At 42.7% G+C, this 13,823-nt stretch overlaps 1 protein-coding gene across 2 annotated transcripts in view; it reads right to left on the reverse strand.

Moving 5' to 3' along the window:
• LOC141131547 (long-chain fatty acid transport protein 2-like) overlaps positions 1-13,823 on the reverse strand; it is a 352,210-nt gene that overhangs the window by 184,577 nt on the left and 153,810 nt on the right. The window contains exon 1 of one of the 2 annotated variants that reach the window (XM_073618931.1): positions 4,373-4,517. The exons of the other annotated variant lie outside the window; for it this stretch is intronic. The gene's annotated coding sequence lies outside the window, so the exon portion shown is untranslated. Of the gene's footprint in view, positions 1-4,372; positions 4,518-13,823 lie in introns of those variants that run through there. 2 annotated transcript variants of the gene reach the window in all.

Raw genomic sequence — 13,823 nt, forward strand, 5'->3', positions numbered from 1 at the left:
AAAACATTGCTCCCTTGAAATAACTCCGTAATCAACGGAATCGGATAGGCATTCTTAATCGTGAAACAATTGAGACCCCTATAATCAATACAAGGTTTCAGTTCACCACTCTTCTTCTTCACAAAGAAGAAACCAGCACCAGCAGAAGATGAGGATTTGCGGATGAAACCTTGAGAAAGTGCGTCTGCAACATACTCCTCCATGGCCTTATCCTCCAAGACAGACAATGGGTAAATCCGGCCAAGAGGGGCTATGGCACCAGGTTGAAGGTCAATTGCACAATCATACAGCCAGTGTGGAGGCAAACTACCAGCTTGACCTTTGTTAAAGACATCGCTAAAATCGCGGTACTCCTCTGGCAGGGAGGAGAGTGAAGAGGTGCACAGGACCTTGGCTACCTTCTGGAAGCATGGCTTACTGCATTGAGGCGACCAGGAGAGAACATCAGCATTGAGCCAATCAAAAGAGGGGTTGTGCCTCTGTAACCAAGGATAACCAATAACCAGCAGAAACTTAGGTGAGGAAATAACTTGGAATTGGATTATCTCATGGTGAAGAGCCCCTATGGCCATGGACAACGAAACCGTCTCATGAGTCACATGGGCAGGCTGTAGAGGTTCCCCGTCAAGAGCCTCAATGGCAAGTGGAGTGTCACGCAGCTGCAGCGGAATTGAGTACTTTGATACAAAGGCAGCATCGATGAACAGGCCTGCAGCCCCAGAGTCAATTAGAGCCTGTATCTCGACGGACGACTCAGCCCAAGAAAGGGTGACCGAAACCAGGGGCTTATCCTTCTGGATAACTGGGGATGAGAACGCCACCTAAGGTCTGTCCGTGACAGGACCTCAAGGTTCGGGCGTTCACTGGACGGGTAGGACAAGACTTCAAAAAGTGACCTGCCTGGCCACAATAGAAGCACAATCTCTCCCTCCTCCTAAAGGTTCTCTCATCCGCAAAGAAATGCGTGAAACCCAAGTGCACTGCAAAGCTTGGAGACAAACATTCAGGAGGCTTCCGCAAGCGCTCTCTAAAAGAGAGTCTTTCTCTGAGTCTGGAGTCAATGAGGATGGTAAACGTGATCAACTTCTCCAGCTCAGTGGGTATATCTCGGGCTGCTATCTTATCCTTGATGGTATCCGAGAGACCATGAGAAAAAGCATCCACGAGGGCCTCATTGTTCCACACAACCTCTGCTGCCAGACTACGGAATTCAATGGCGTAGTTGGCAACAGTTCTTGTACTCTGTTCTTGTACTCTGTACTCTGAGGCACTTGGCAGCAGAAGCGGAGCGCGCGGGAACGTCAAATACCCTTTTAAATGAAGCCACAAACTTAGGGTAGCTCAATGCAACAGGTTTTTGTATCTCCCATAGAGGGTTTGCCCAGGCCAAGGCTCTCTCAGAAAGCAAAGATATCACGAAACCTACTTTGCTTCTGTCTGTGGGAAACGTCTGGGGCAGCATCTCAAAGTAAATCTCAACCTGGTTGAGAAACCCTCTGCATTGGACTGGATCGCCCCCAAATCTCTGGGGAAGCGGAGCGGAACCAGACATACCTCTTATAGAGGTAATACTCGAGGCAGGTGCCTGCACAGAGACTGAAGTAGCGGCAGGGTCGGCCTGCAACATAGATTGTACCGGGCGGCCACAATGGGAGATTTCAGGTGAGCCGTGCGACTTAGGATTGTTTATAATGCCATGTCAAACTGATCCATGCGGTGATCTAGTTCATCCAAACTGGAAAAAATATTACCAACAAGTGGATTGACTGCATCTTCTGAATTCATGGCCTTCGCCTACTGTCAGAAACCATGAAATCAGACCAAGACAGAAGTACAGTTAAATCACACTTGTTTAATAATAAAAGTAAAAAGAACAAATGTAGTTAAAACATAGCCAAAGTTCACTAACCAGAACGGATAGTCAGCCAAGCCAGAAGTCAGGGATCAATGTAGTGAAACAGCAAGCAGGATCTGGAGCCAGAAGGGATGTCAGCAAAGCAAGTCTTTAAATAGGAATGCAGGAGATTGTTTCTTGTGATGTTGACCAAGGCGAAGGCAGAGATCCACTGGGCTGAACGGCTTAAGTAGGCAGGACTGACAAGCAGGATATCAACAGCTGAGTAATTGTGGAGAGATAGGAGCTGGCAATTAGACGACAGCTGAGCGGCCAGCTCTGAGAAGGAAGGGCTGAGCCCAGCCCTGACACTCTCATACCTGCATTACATTTCTTTCTTTTCCCAGTCCTTTAATTTTTGCAGAATAGTCTTTTGAAGAGTCCAGAATCAGCCTCTAATGGTTTTCTTTCAGTTCAAAAGTTTCCAGAGGGTGGATACAGCTTCACAATGTGTGTGCTTGGTGAAGAGGTGCACACCCAAGCTGCTATCTAGAGCGAGCACGTTCTTTGCGTGCCTCTGTTTCCATGGCAGCATCTTTAGTTCAATGTTTTTTTTAATCTGAATTATATGTGATGGATCAGAACACAATAGTCTAAGTTGGTGAAGTAAGATTAGAAAAATATATACACAAAACTATTTTTCAGAAATAAAAAAATGATAATTGCCATGTGCGTATGTATTCACCCCCTTTGTTATGAAGCCCATAAAAAGCTCTGGTGCAACCAATTACCTTCAGAAGTCACATAATTAGTGAAATGATGTCCACCTGTGGGCAATTTAAGTGTCACATGATCTGTCATTACATATACACACCTTTTTGAAAGGCCCCAGAGGCTGCAACACCTAAGCAAGAGGCATCACTAACCAAACACTGCCATTAAAACTAAAGGAACTCTCCAAACAAGTAAGGGACAATGTTGTTGAGAAGTACAAGTCAGGGTTAGGTTATAAAAAAAATCCAAATCTTTGATGATCCCTAGGAGCACCATCAAATCTATCATAACCAAATGGAAAGAACATGACACAACAGCAAACCTGCCAAGAAGACGGCCGCACACCAAAACTCATGGACCAGGCAAGGAGGGCATTAATCAGAGAGGCAGCATAGAGACCCAAGATAACCCTGGAGGAGCTGCAGAATTCCACAGCAGAGACTGGAGTATCTGCACATAGGACAACAATAAGCCGTACGCTCCATAGTGTTGGGCTTTATGGCAGAGTGGCCAGAAGAAAGCCATTACTTTCAGCAAAAAACAAAATGGCACGTTTTGAGTTTGTGAAAAGGCATGTGGGAGACTCACAAAATGTATGGAGGAAGGTGCTCTGGTCTGATGAGACTAAAATGTAACTTTTTGGCCATCAAAGAAAACGCTCTATCTGGCGCAAACCCAACACATCACACCACCCCACAGTGAAACATGGTGGTGGCAGCATCATGCTGTGGGGATGCTTTTCAGCAGTCGGGACTGGGAAACTGGTCAGAGTTGAGGAAAAGATGGATGGTCCTAAATACAGGGATATTCTTGAGCAAAACTTGTACCACTCTGTGTGTGATTTGAGGCTAGGACTGAGGTTCACCTTCCAGCAGGACAATGACCCCAAACACACCGCTAAAGCAACACTTGAGTGGTTTAAGGGGAAACATGTAAATGTGTTGGAATGACCTAGTCCAGGGATATGCAATTAGCGGACCTCCAGCTGTTGCAGAACTCCAAGTCCCATGAGGCATAGCAAGACTCTGACAGCCACAAGCATGACACCCAGAGGCAGAGGCATGATGGGACTTTTGCAACAGCAGAAGGTCCACTAATTGCATATCCCTGGCCTAGTCAAAGCCCAGACCTCAATCCAGTAGAAAATCAGTGGTTAGACTTAAAAAGATTGCTGTTCACAAGCGCAAACCAACCAACTTGAAGGAGCTGGAGCAGTTTTGCAAGGAGGAATGTGGTAAGATGTGGCAAGCTCATAGAGACTTATCCAAAGCAACTTGGAGCTGTGATAGCTGCAAAAGGCGGCTCTACAAAGTATTGACTTTAGGGGGGTAAATAGTTATGCACAATTACCTTTTCTGTTATTTTGTCCTATTTGTTGTTTGCTTCACAATAAAAATAAAAAAATAAAAATCTTCAAAGTTGTGGGCATGTTCTGTAAATTAAATGATGCAAAACCTCAAATAATCCATGTTAATTCCAGGTTGTGAGGCAACAAAACACGAAAAATGCCAAGGGGGGTGAATACTTTTGCAAGGCACTGTATGTACATGGAAGGCTCCATGACCTCAATCACATGGAACAATCTGAAAAGCCAATAAAATGATGAAATCATAATATTAGCTCTAATTGTTTTACAGTAAATGCAGGCAATTCTGACAAAAGTGTTGTATTTTACTTTAAAAATGTATTCTTTGCATTATAATTTTAGCAGGAAAGTAGAATATAATACACTGTACAGAGCACTATCTCTACTTCTATACTCACTAATGCCTGCTGCTTTCCTGAATGTGTGCTGAGATCCTTCTGTCTGCAACACGGAGGAGGAAGAGGGGAGCAGCTCTGTGTGTTGAGTGAAGTCTCTGGAAGGAGCAGAAAGCCCAGAGCCGATGTCAGTCACAGAAAGGAGAAGGAAGGGGGGTGGATCCAGACTTCCCATTGTCTGTATGACACTTCAAGAAAGTACGTAGCCCCCCCCCCCCCCCCAGGTAATTAACTCTATTTTAACAGAAAGGGTGCACTTCTCAGAGGGCAGGGAAGATTTGTAGATTCTAGCAGGTCATAACGATTAGGATTAAGCAAAAAAAAAAAGGAAACCCATACTTCTCTTTTAAGAGTCACCTGGTGACATTATGGCAAATTTGTTAACAACTTAGAGAGTTTGTTTGGGGAGGCGCGGGAGTGATTGATGCACCCAGATGAACCTTGGGTGTGTAGCCCCAATGCATGAGGCTCTGGCATTTAGTGATGAGGAATAGGGATGAGCCGAACACCCCCGGTTCGGTTCGCAGTAGAACTTGCGAACAGGCAAAAAATTTGTTCGAAATCGCGAACACCGTTAAAGTCTATAGGACACGAACATAAATAATCAAAAGTGCTCATTTTAAAGGCTTATATGCAAGTTATTGTCATAAAAGTGTTTGGGGACCTGGGTGACCTGGGTGATCCTCCTCAGTGGAAGTCTTCAGCCGTGTGACGCTTCGCTTCTTCTGACATTTCTTATATAACGGAGGGCGGGGTCACACGGCTGAAGACTCTCACTGAGGTGGACGGAGCGGAGAAGAAGCCTGGAGGAAGATGCGGGACGAGAAGAGCGGAGGAAGAAGAAGATGGAGAAGAAGAAGATGAAGAAGATGGAGAAAGAAGAAGAACACCGAAAGAACACCAGAAGAAAGAAGATGGAAGAAGAAGCCAAAAGAAGAAATTAATAAAGGACTTGTCAAAATCCGTCTCTTGTGTTTTTTAAACTTTTTGACACATTTTTTGTGAAATGGTAGGGGTACATTTGTACCCCATTACCAATTCACACAGGGGGGGTGGGATCCGGGGGTTCCCTTGTTAAAGGGGGCTTCCAGATTCCAATAAGCCCCCCGCCTGCAGACCCCCACAACCACTGGCCAAGGGTTGTGGGGATGAGGCCCTTGTCCCCATCAACATGGGGACAAGGTGCTTTGGGGGGCTACCTCAAAGCACCCTCCCAATGTTGAGGGCATGTGACCTGGTACAGTTCAGGAGAGGGGTCGCTCTCTTGTCCCCCCCTCTTTTCCTGCTGCCTGCCAGGTTGCATGCTCGGATAAGGGTCTGGTATGGATTTTTGGGGGGACCCCACGCCATTTTTTTTATTTTGGCGCGGGGTTCCCCTTAAAATCCATACCAGACTCTTGGTCTGGTATGGATTTTGAGGGGGACCCCCACGCCATTTTTTTTTCATTTTGGCGTGGGATTCCCCTTAATATCCATATCAGACCTGAAGGGCCTGATATGAAATTTAGGCGGACCCCTACGCCATTTTTTTTTTTAAATTTTGGTTTGGGGTTTCCTCGTGGGGAAATCCCATGCCGTTTTTATCAATGAACTTATATGTGTATTGTCAGACTGGCAATTCATTATAGCTGCGAGTAGTTTTAAATGACTTTTTTCCTCTGAAATGTCATTTTGCTGTCAGACTGTTCTAAACACGGGAAACATGCGCCCCTTTACAGGCATACTATAGACACCTCCCAGGTACGAAATTTAAAGGAATATTACACTTTTATTGTTTCACTTTAAGCATTATTAAAATCACTGCTCCCGAAAAAACGTCAGTTTTTAAAAATTCTTTTTGCATTGATACATGTCCCCTAGGGCAGGACCCAGGTCCCCAAACACTTTTTATGACAATAACTTGCATATAAGCCTTTAAAATTAGCACTTTTGATTTCTCCCAAAGACTTTTAAAAGGGTGTTCCACGGCTTTCGAATTTGCCGTGAACACCCCAAATTGTTCGCTGTTCGGCGAACTGGCGGACAGCCGATGTTCGAGTCGAACATGAGTTTGACTCGAACTCGAAGCTCATCCCTAATGAGGAAGGTACAGGTGCACTGTCCAACCCCATTGCTGGTGGCCTGTTAAATTCAGTGAGAGACTAAGACCCCTTTCACACTGAGGAGGCAGGTCCGTTAGCGGTAAAGCGCTTCTAGATTTAGCCGCGCTTTACCACTGTTATAGCAGCTCTTTTCGGCCACTAGCTGGGCGCTTTAAACCCCTGCTAGCAACCTAGGAAAAGGTTAATAGCGCCCGTTTTGCGGCACTGCCGAAGTGCTTTGCAGGCGCTTCGGCAGCACTGCCCATTCATTTCAATGGGCAGGGCGATGGAGGAGCGGTGTATACAGTGCTCCTGCACCGCCCCAAAGTTGCTGCTTGCAAGACTTTTTTTCCTGTCCTGCAAGTGCACCACCCCAGTGTGAAAGCCCTTGGGTTTTCACACTGGGGTGGTTTGAGAGGCGCTTTTCAGGCGCTATTTATAGTGCTAAAACACCTGAAAAGCGCCCCAGCTAGCTGCTCATGTGATCGCAATCTCTGCAGTGAAATGAGGTATTTACAGCATTTATTTTTATAAATCACACACAGAGGGGGATACTACAATAGGAGGCAGTGCTTATGGTGTATACAGGTTAGAATGGCTTAACAACCACTTTAATCATTACGTGCAGTGCAGATTTCCTCTACTGCCCAGGCTCCCCCCCGCCCCTCAGTGCTGCTGGCTTCCCTCCTCTCCTCCCGGCTGTTGCAGGGAATGTTTCAGGATGGAAAGTGGGGGGAAGGTGCTAGTAAATATGTAATTTACCAGCCCCTTCCTTTTCTAAATGAACACAGTGAACACAAACACTCACTGTGTTCATTCATAACACAGTATACTATGCGGAAGTTTGTAAATAAACAGGAGGTCACTTAGCACAGAACACTTCCCATCCATTCACTGTCCCGTGCAGCTGAGGCTGCAGAGAAAGGTGTGTGTGTTTGAGCTTTGGGGTGCGCACCCTAATGTAATAGGCTGCGCACACCTATGGATATTCTAAAATATTTTCTTGCATTAACGAAGTGACAAAATGGGTTTCCTTCCTTATGTGTGGAAAGCTGGCTGGAAGTCATGGTACGCCTTTTAAATGGATCTTTAGATCTTTAGGCCACTTTGTAGTTCATTGCAGTTGCAACAGCAGTAATAGTCTCTGTCGAAGGCAAAGTTCAAAGCTGTCTGCGATCCAAGGAGTAGGACTGGTAAGCTTCAAGTGATTGTAAAGTTTTGTTTAAAAAAATAAAAATTAATAACAAACATGCATAAACGTGCGCAAGGGGTGTGCCAGGTCTATCTGAGCTTACCCTAATTCTAGGGTTGGCAACCCATCAATGGCGATCTCCCCAGCGATCATGGGCAAGTGACAGATAAACTGCAATCCTTCCTTGCTGACCCCAAGAACCTGGACAGGAGGTGGAATTTAGTGGAATCAATCTGTATTTTCCTCCTGCAGCAGCTGAAAGTAGGCTTATCCTCCTCTCCCTCTCGCCGACATTCAGCTGCCACAGGAGAAAATACCAATACCATATCAATATATGCCACCCCCTGTCCTTTCTGCTGCCTGGGTCCCCCTGTGAGCTCCCTTGCTCCCCCCTCCCTCCATTGCTTCAGGATGGAGAGCTGGGAAGAGGCTGGTAAATATGTCACACACGCATGTGTGTGCACATCCTAAGGCAATAGGCTGCGCACACCTATGCAAACATGTTATACTTACCTCCTCTGTGCAGATGGTTTTGCACAGGGCAGCCTGGATCTTCGCTCTTCTCGGGTCCTTCTTGTAATCCACTCCTCTCAGGTTGGGGTGTATCTTCTAATAAAGATGTGGAAATGTGTATGTGGATGCACTTTAATCAATGGAAAGTGGTGTTTGGTGCACTTTAACTTGAGTACTCACTACACAGACACACTGCACTGATACACTATAATATACTGCAGTAAAACGGCACTGACACACTGCAATATAATGCATCCAACGTGCAGTAACGCACAGAAATATACTGTGTTAAACGTACCCAAACACACAGAAATATACTACGTTAAATGGCATGCAACGCACTGAAACGGTAAAAGTGCAGTAACACAGTGAAATATACAGCGTTAAATGTGCACTAACACACAGAAATATACTGCGTAAACGGCACGCAATGCAAAGAAATATACAGTGTTAAACTTGCAGTAACACACTGAAATATACTGTGTTAAACGACACGTGACGCACTAAAATATACAGAGTTACTTGGCATGTAACGCACTGAAATATATGGCATTAAACAGCACGTAACGTATTGAAATATACAGCACTTAACTTGCAGTAACACACTGAAATACACTGTGTTAAACAGCACGTAACGCACTGAAATATATGGCATTAAACTTGCAGTAACGCACTGAAATATACTATGTTAAATGGCACGTAATGCACAGAAAAGTACTGCGTTAAACGTGCACTGAACTTTACTGCAGTAAACCCATACCTCCCAACATTCTGAGATGGGAATGAGGAACGCCTATTAGCAAACTAATGTAGGTATAGGACAAGCCTCCTGGACACACCTCTCTTAAAGGAGAATTAATCCCAAAAAAAGGTTAATTAAATCCACAAGGGCTTTTTTTACCACTACTATTCCTTTATATTGGCTTTTAAAATTACAAATGCAGCAATTTAGAACTTGGATGAAAGGTTTAGTGCTGGGAAATCCTTTTTGAAAGATAAAAAGTGCATTTTATATACAACTATATAGATCAGACCAAAATGAGGGACAAATGAGGGGGAAAGAGGGACAGAGGGTCATTGCTCCAAATCAGGGGCAGTCCCTCGAAATCAGGGACAGTTGGGAGCTATGGTAAACCTGCCCTGACAAAATAAACTGACACTAGTGTAAAAATGAATGTTCACTACACTCACAATGACTGAACTATCACTATATTTACACTAAACTGATATTTTACACTGACAATAGATACACTAAACTTCTAGTAGCACTGAACAGAGCCCTGTTCCATCTCTCTTCACGCCGATATCACACTACAAATGGCCGCTATTGAAAGAATACTTTTATAGTGTGTGGCGGGACTAAAGCCCTGTACACACGATCGGACTTTCCGACAGGAAATGTACGATATCAGGCTGTTGGCAGAAATTCCGATCGTGTGTATGCTCCATCAGACAATTGTTGTCGGATTTTCCTCCAACAAATGTTGGCCATCATGTCTTCAAATATTCCGCCAACAAATGTGTGTTGTCGGATTTTCTGATCATGTGTACACAAGTCCGTCGGACAAAAGTCCAAAGTACAAACACACATGCTCAGAAGTAAGGACGAGCCAGAAGTGGTCGGTCTTGTAAACTAGCATTCGTATTGGAGAATTAACATTCGTGATGTGGCAAATTATGAAATCTCGAAATGCAGCGCACAATTCTCTTCTTCTTTAATGGGATAATAATGAAGCTGGTTTGCTGGTGATACTGATGGAGTTATTGCAAACGAATTTTCAAAGGCTTTTTTTTTCTAGTGATATCAAGAATATTATTATGCTTTTTATTTGGGCAAGTTAACACAACACCATTATCCCGTAGTTTTTAAGGTCAAAGATACAACTACGTTGGTGTCCCTTGTTCATTTTACATTGTATTTTTTAAAATGTAACTGCCTACTCCCAAAATGTCATTTGAAGTAAAACACATAGCCAAGTATTATTCTCCCCAATTTTTTTATTGTGCATTAAAAAAAGAAAAACAAATAAAATTAGACATGCTATCTGCCAATAGAACTTAACCAAAAAGTGCATTCTATGCATCCAAAAATATAGAAAATAAACCAAATCAAATCATTATTTAACCAAAAAAAAAATGTCAAAGCAATAACTCCAAGGCCAATAATAAATAACAGGTTATCTCCTCCGATTCCGCAACATGTCTGCTTGATGAACGGCCGTTCAGAAACAAACTGAAAAGCACGAAATGAAAAACACGAACTGAAAAGCGCTAAATGAAAAGCATGAAAAGAAAAGCGTGAATCACTCACCAAACTTCTATTAACACGAAATTAGCAGAAGGAGCCCAAAGGGTGGCGCTAAAGAGCTGAAAAACAACGTAGTACATCGCTACATTTGTATTTGTTGGCCAACATTTGTGTGGTCGTGTGTATGCAAGACAAGTTTGAGCCAACGCCCTTCGGAGAAAATTCCACGGTTTTGTTGTCGGAAAGTCCGATCGTGTGTACGAGGCATAAGAGCAATGAGCCTTGATTGGATAGAGTCATCGTGGTAGGGTCCAATCATGGCTCTGACAGTGCTCTATACCCTGACTGGGTAAAGCTTTCATTGCTTCAGCCAATCATGAATTTCAATGCACTGTGCAGCGGCGCAGTGCATTGTGGTAAGTCGGCGGGCCAAACAAACGGTCAAATACCCCGATAATTCAGCCAATGTTCAGCCCGAAATCATACTCGGGCCGAACCGTTCGCCCATCCCTGGTGCCTACCATAATAGCAGTCTTAATCAGTTCGGCTGCAGAGCAATTTTTTTTATTTGTCGCATACATGTAAAAATCTTAATTTTTGGCAAGAACATTACTTAAACCCTCAGTACATTTATATATTTTCTGAGAGCAGAGGCCGTGTAGAATAAAAAGGTGATAGTTGCAAATTTTTGTTTTCACGTGATATTTGCGCAATTGTTTATTTAATGCAAATTTTCTGGAAAAAATATAATAAAATTAATTTTAGTGCAAGACCACACAATATAATACCAATTTTTGCTTAAAATATAAAAGATGAGGTTGCATTGAGTAAATAGACACCAAACATTCCAAGTCTTAAACTTGCGTGCGCCCGCGATATCCACAAAAACTATGGTGCCCAAAAATCTCCATAGGCGTTCTCCTGTGCTAGAATTATTGTTCTCACTCTGACGTTCGGAACGATGTGGCACACGTGTGGTGTGACTGCGGTTTACATATACGTGCGCACCTTGGGCTTGCGTTTGCACAGGTGTGCCGGAAAACAGGGTTTCACCTATTTTTATTTTTTTTAAATATATTTTATCATATATATATATATATATATATATATATATATATATATATATATATATATATATATATATATATATATATATATATATATATTTTTTTTTTTACTTAATAAACCCCTATGTGATAGCACTCGGAACTTGACAGGTAATTTTCATGGTACAGGTACATATACGTGCGCACCTTGGGCTTGCGTTTGCACAGGTGTGCCGGAAAACAGGGTTTCACCTATTTTTATTAAATATATTTTATCATATATATATATATATATATATATATATATATATATATATATATATATATATATATATATTTATTTTTTTTTTTTTTTACTTAATAAACCCCTATGTGATAGCACTCGGAACTTGACAGGTAATTTTCATGGTAGAGGTACATATACGTGCGCACCTTGGGCTTGCGTTTGCGCAGGTGTGCCGGAAAACAGGGTTTCACCAATTTTTATTTTTTTTAAATATATTTTATCATATATATATATATATATATATATATATATATATATATATATATTTTTTTTTTTTTTTTACTTAATAAACCCCTATGTGATAGCACTCGGAACTTGACAGGTAATTTTCATGGTACAGGTACATATACGTGCGCACCTTGGGCTTGCGTTTGGGCGGGTGTGTGGGAAAATGGGGTTTCGCCAATTTTTATTTTTTAACTACAATATATATATATATATATATATATATATATATATATATATATATATATATATATATATATATATATATATATATATATATATTTTTTTTTTTTTTTTACTTAATAAACCACTATGTGATAGCATTGGGCAGGTGACAGGTACTTTTCATGGAGACATTAGGGCGCTAATAGACCCCAATGTCTCCCCTGCCCTTCACACCATCTAATCAAGCACAGATTAGCTTGGTTAGATGTGTCCCCTGGCTGTACTGGCCAGGAAAGTGTGCATCTGAAACCAGAAGTGAAATCACGTCCGGTTTAATTGTTTGCAAGTGAGATCGAGGAATGGGTTTGCCTCGGTCTCACTGCAGTCTCTCTCCGCCCCCGCCGGCAGATGTGTTCCCGGGTGTCGGTAAGCACGGGACAACTAAGAAACCATGAGAGGAGGGGGCCGCCGGTGGGAGGGGGAAAGCACCGCACGGCCAGCTCTGTGAAAGTGATTGGCAGCTAAGGAGTTGCCGCATCATTTTCACTTTAAAGCTGGTCACCAGCTCTACAAACCCATGCGCAATGGTTCACTCTTTGGACGTACATAGTATGTCCAAAGAGCTTAACTGGTTAAGCTGTAGCTGTGCTCAGGTGGGCAAGTTTTCTCCCAGGCTCGAGGAGAACTTCTGTTTCCTGCTGGGGACTGGCGCTATACACACTGGGTTGCTGTGTGCCTGTGCATGCCTACACCAAAGTGCAAAGTGGACCGGAGCTGGAAAAACCTGGGATCAAACTACTGAGGACCTGAGTGCTGGGACTGAATTTTTGAGGACTAGATTCCTGAGGGCAGATCAGAGGGACTGCCAACATACAAGTGTCCAGGTCAAGATCTGCTGTATGCCAGGACTGGTAAGCAACTACTGCAGTTTTGTTTACCGCTGTTTCACAGTTCAGCACAACAGGAAACTGCCTATTTGCCTAGTAGCCCCAAAAGCAATTCACTGCATGCAGTCTTAAAGAGATGGTAATAAGTGCACCGCTATACAGTTTGGGTCCCACCGTTAACTGTCTGAAGTAGAAAGTCAGGCACCATTTACAGAACAGTTACCTTACAGGAGTACACCTTTTTAGGCAAGTTTATACATATCCCAACCTACACATATCACACACATACAGAGTATGTGTAATACAACTGTTAGTGATTTACTATAAATTAATTAAATATGAGACTTTTATACTGTTTACACTGTTTATTGTTCATACAATTCCTAGTTTATGCTGTGTTGTCCTTTTTTTTTTTTTACCAGTGCTGCTGATACTAGTTAGATTTTTCTTAGCACCACTGCAATTTTAAATATTTGCCATATTATAATCTGGCATTGATGTCACTTAGTTCATTTACCTACTTATTGCATTTGTGCTTTGGCTTTTTATTTTTGCCTTGCAATAATATACTTTATTTATAATTAAGTAGCCTGGTGTCTAATACTATGTGCTAATATAGTTGTGGTAGTATACTAATGTTTAAACTCAGACAGGTGTTTTCAGCATTCTATCATATAGCCAGGTGTGTCAGAAGGGACAGAGCAGTTTATAGGGTCGTGGCAGAGAACAGAGAACCTATCATAAAAAGCAGCTCCTTCTGGGGTAAGCGCTACACGTAATTTTATTTCCGTGTAATCACCATGACCGCATT

Source organism: Aquarana catesbeiana, linkage group LG03 (genome assembly GCF_042186555.1).
Source record: "Aquarana catesbeiana isolate 2022-GZ linkage group LG03, ASM4218655v1, whole genome shotgun sequence".
NCBI lineage: Eukaryota > Metazoa > Chordata > Amphibia > Anura > Ranidae > Aquarana > Aquarana catesbeiana.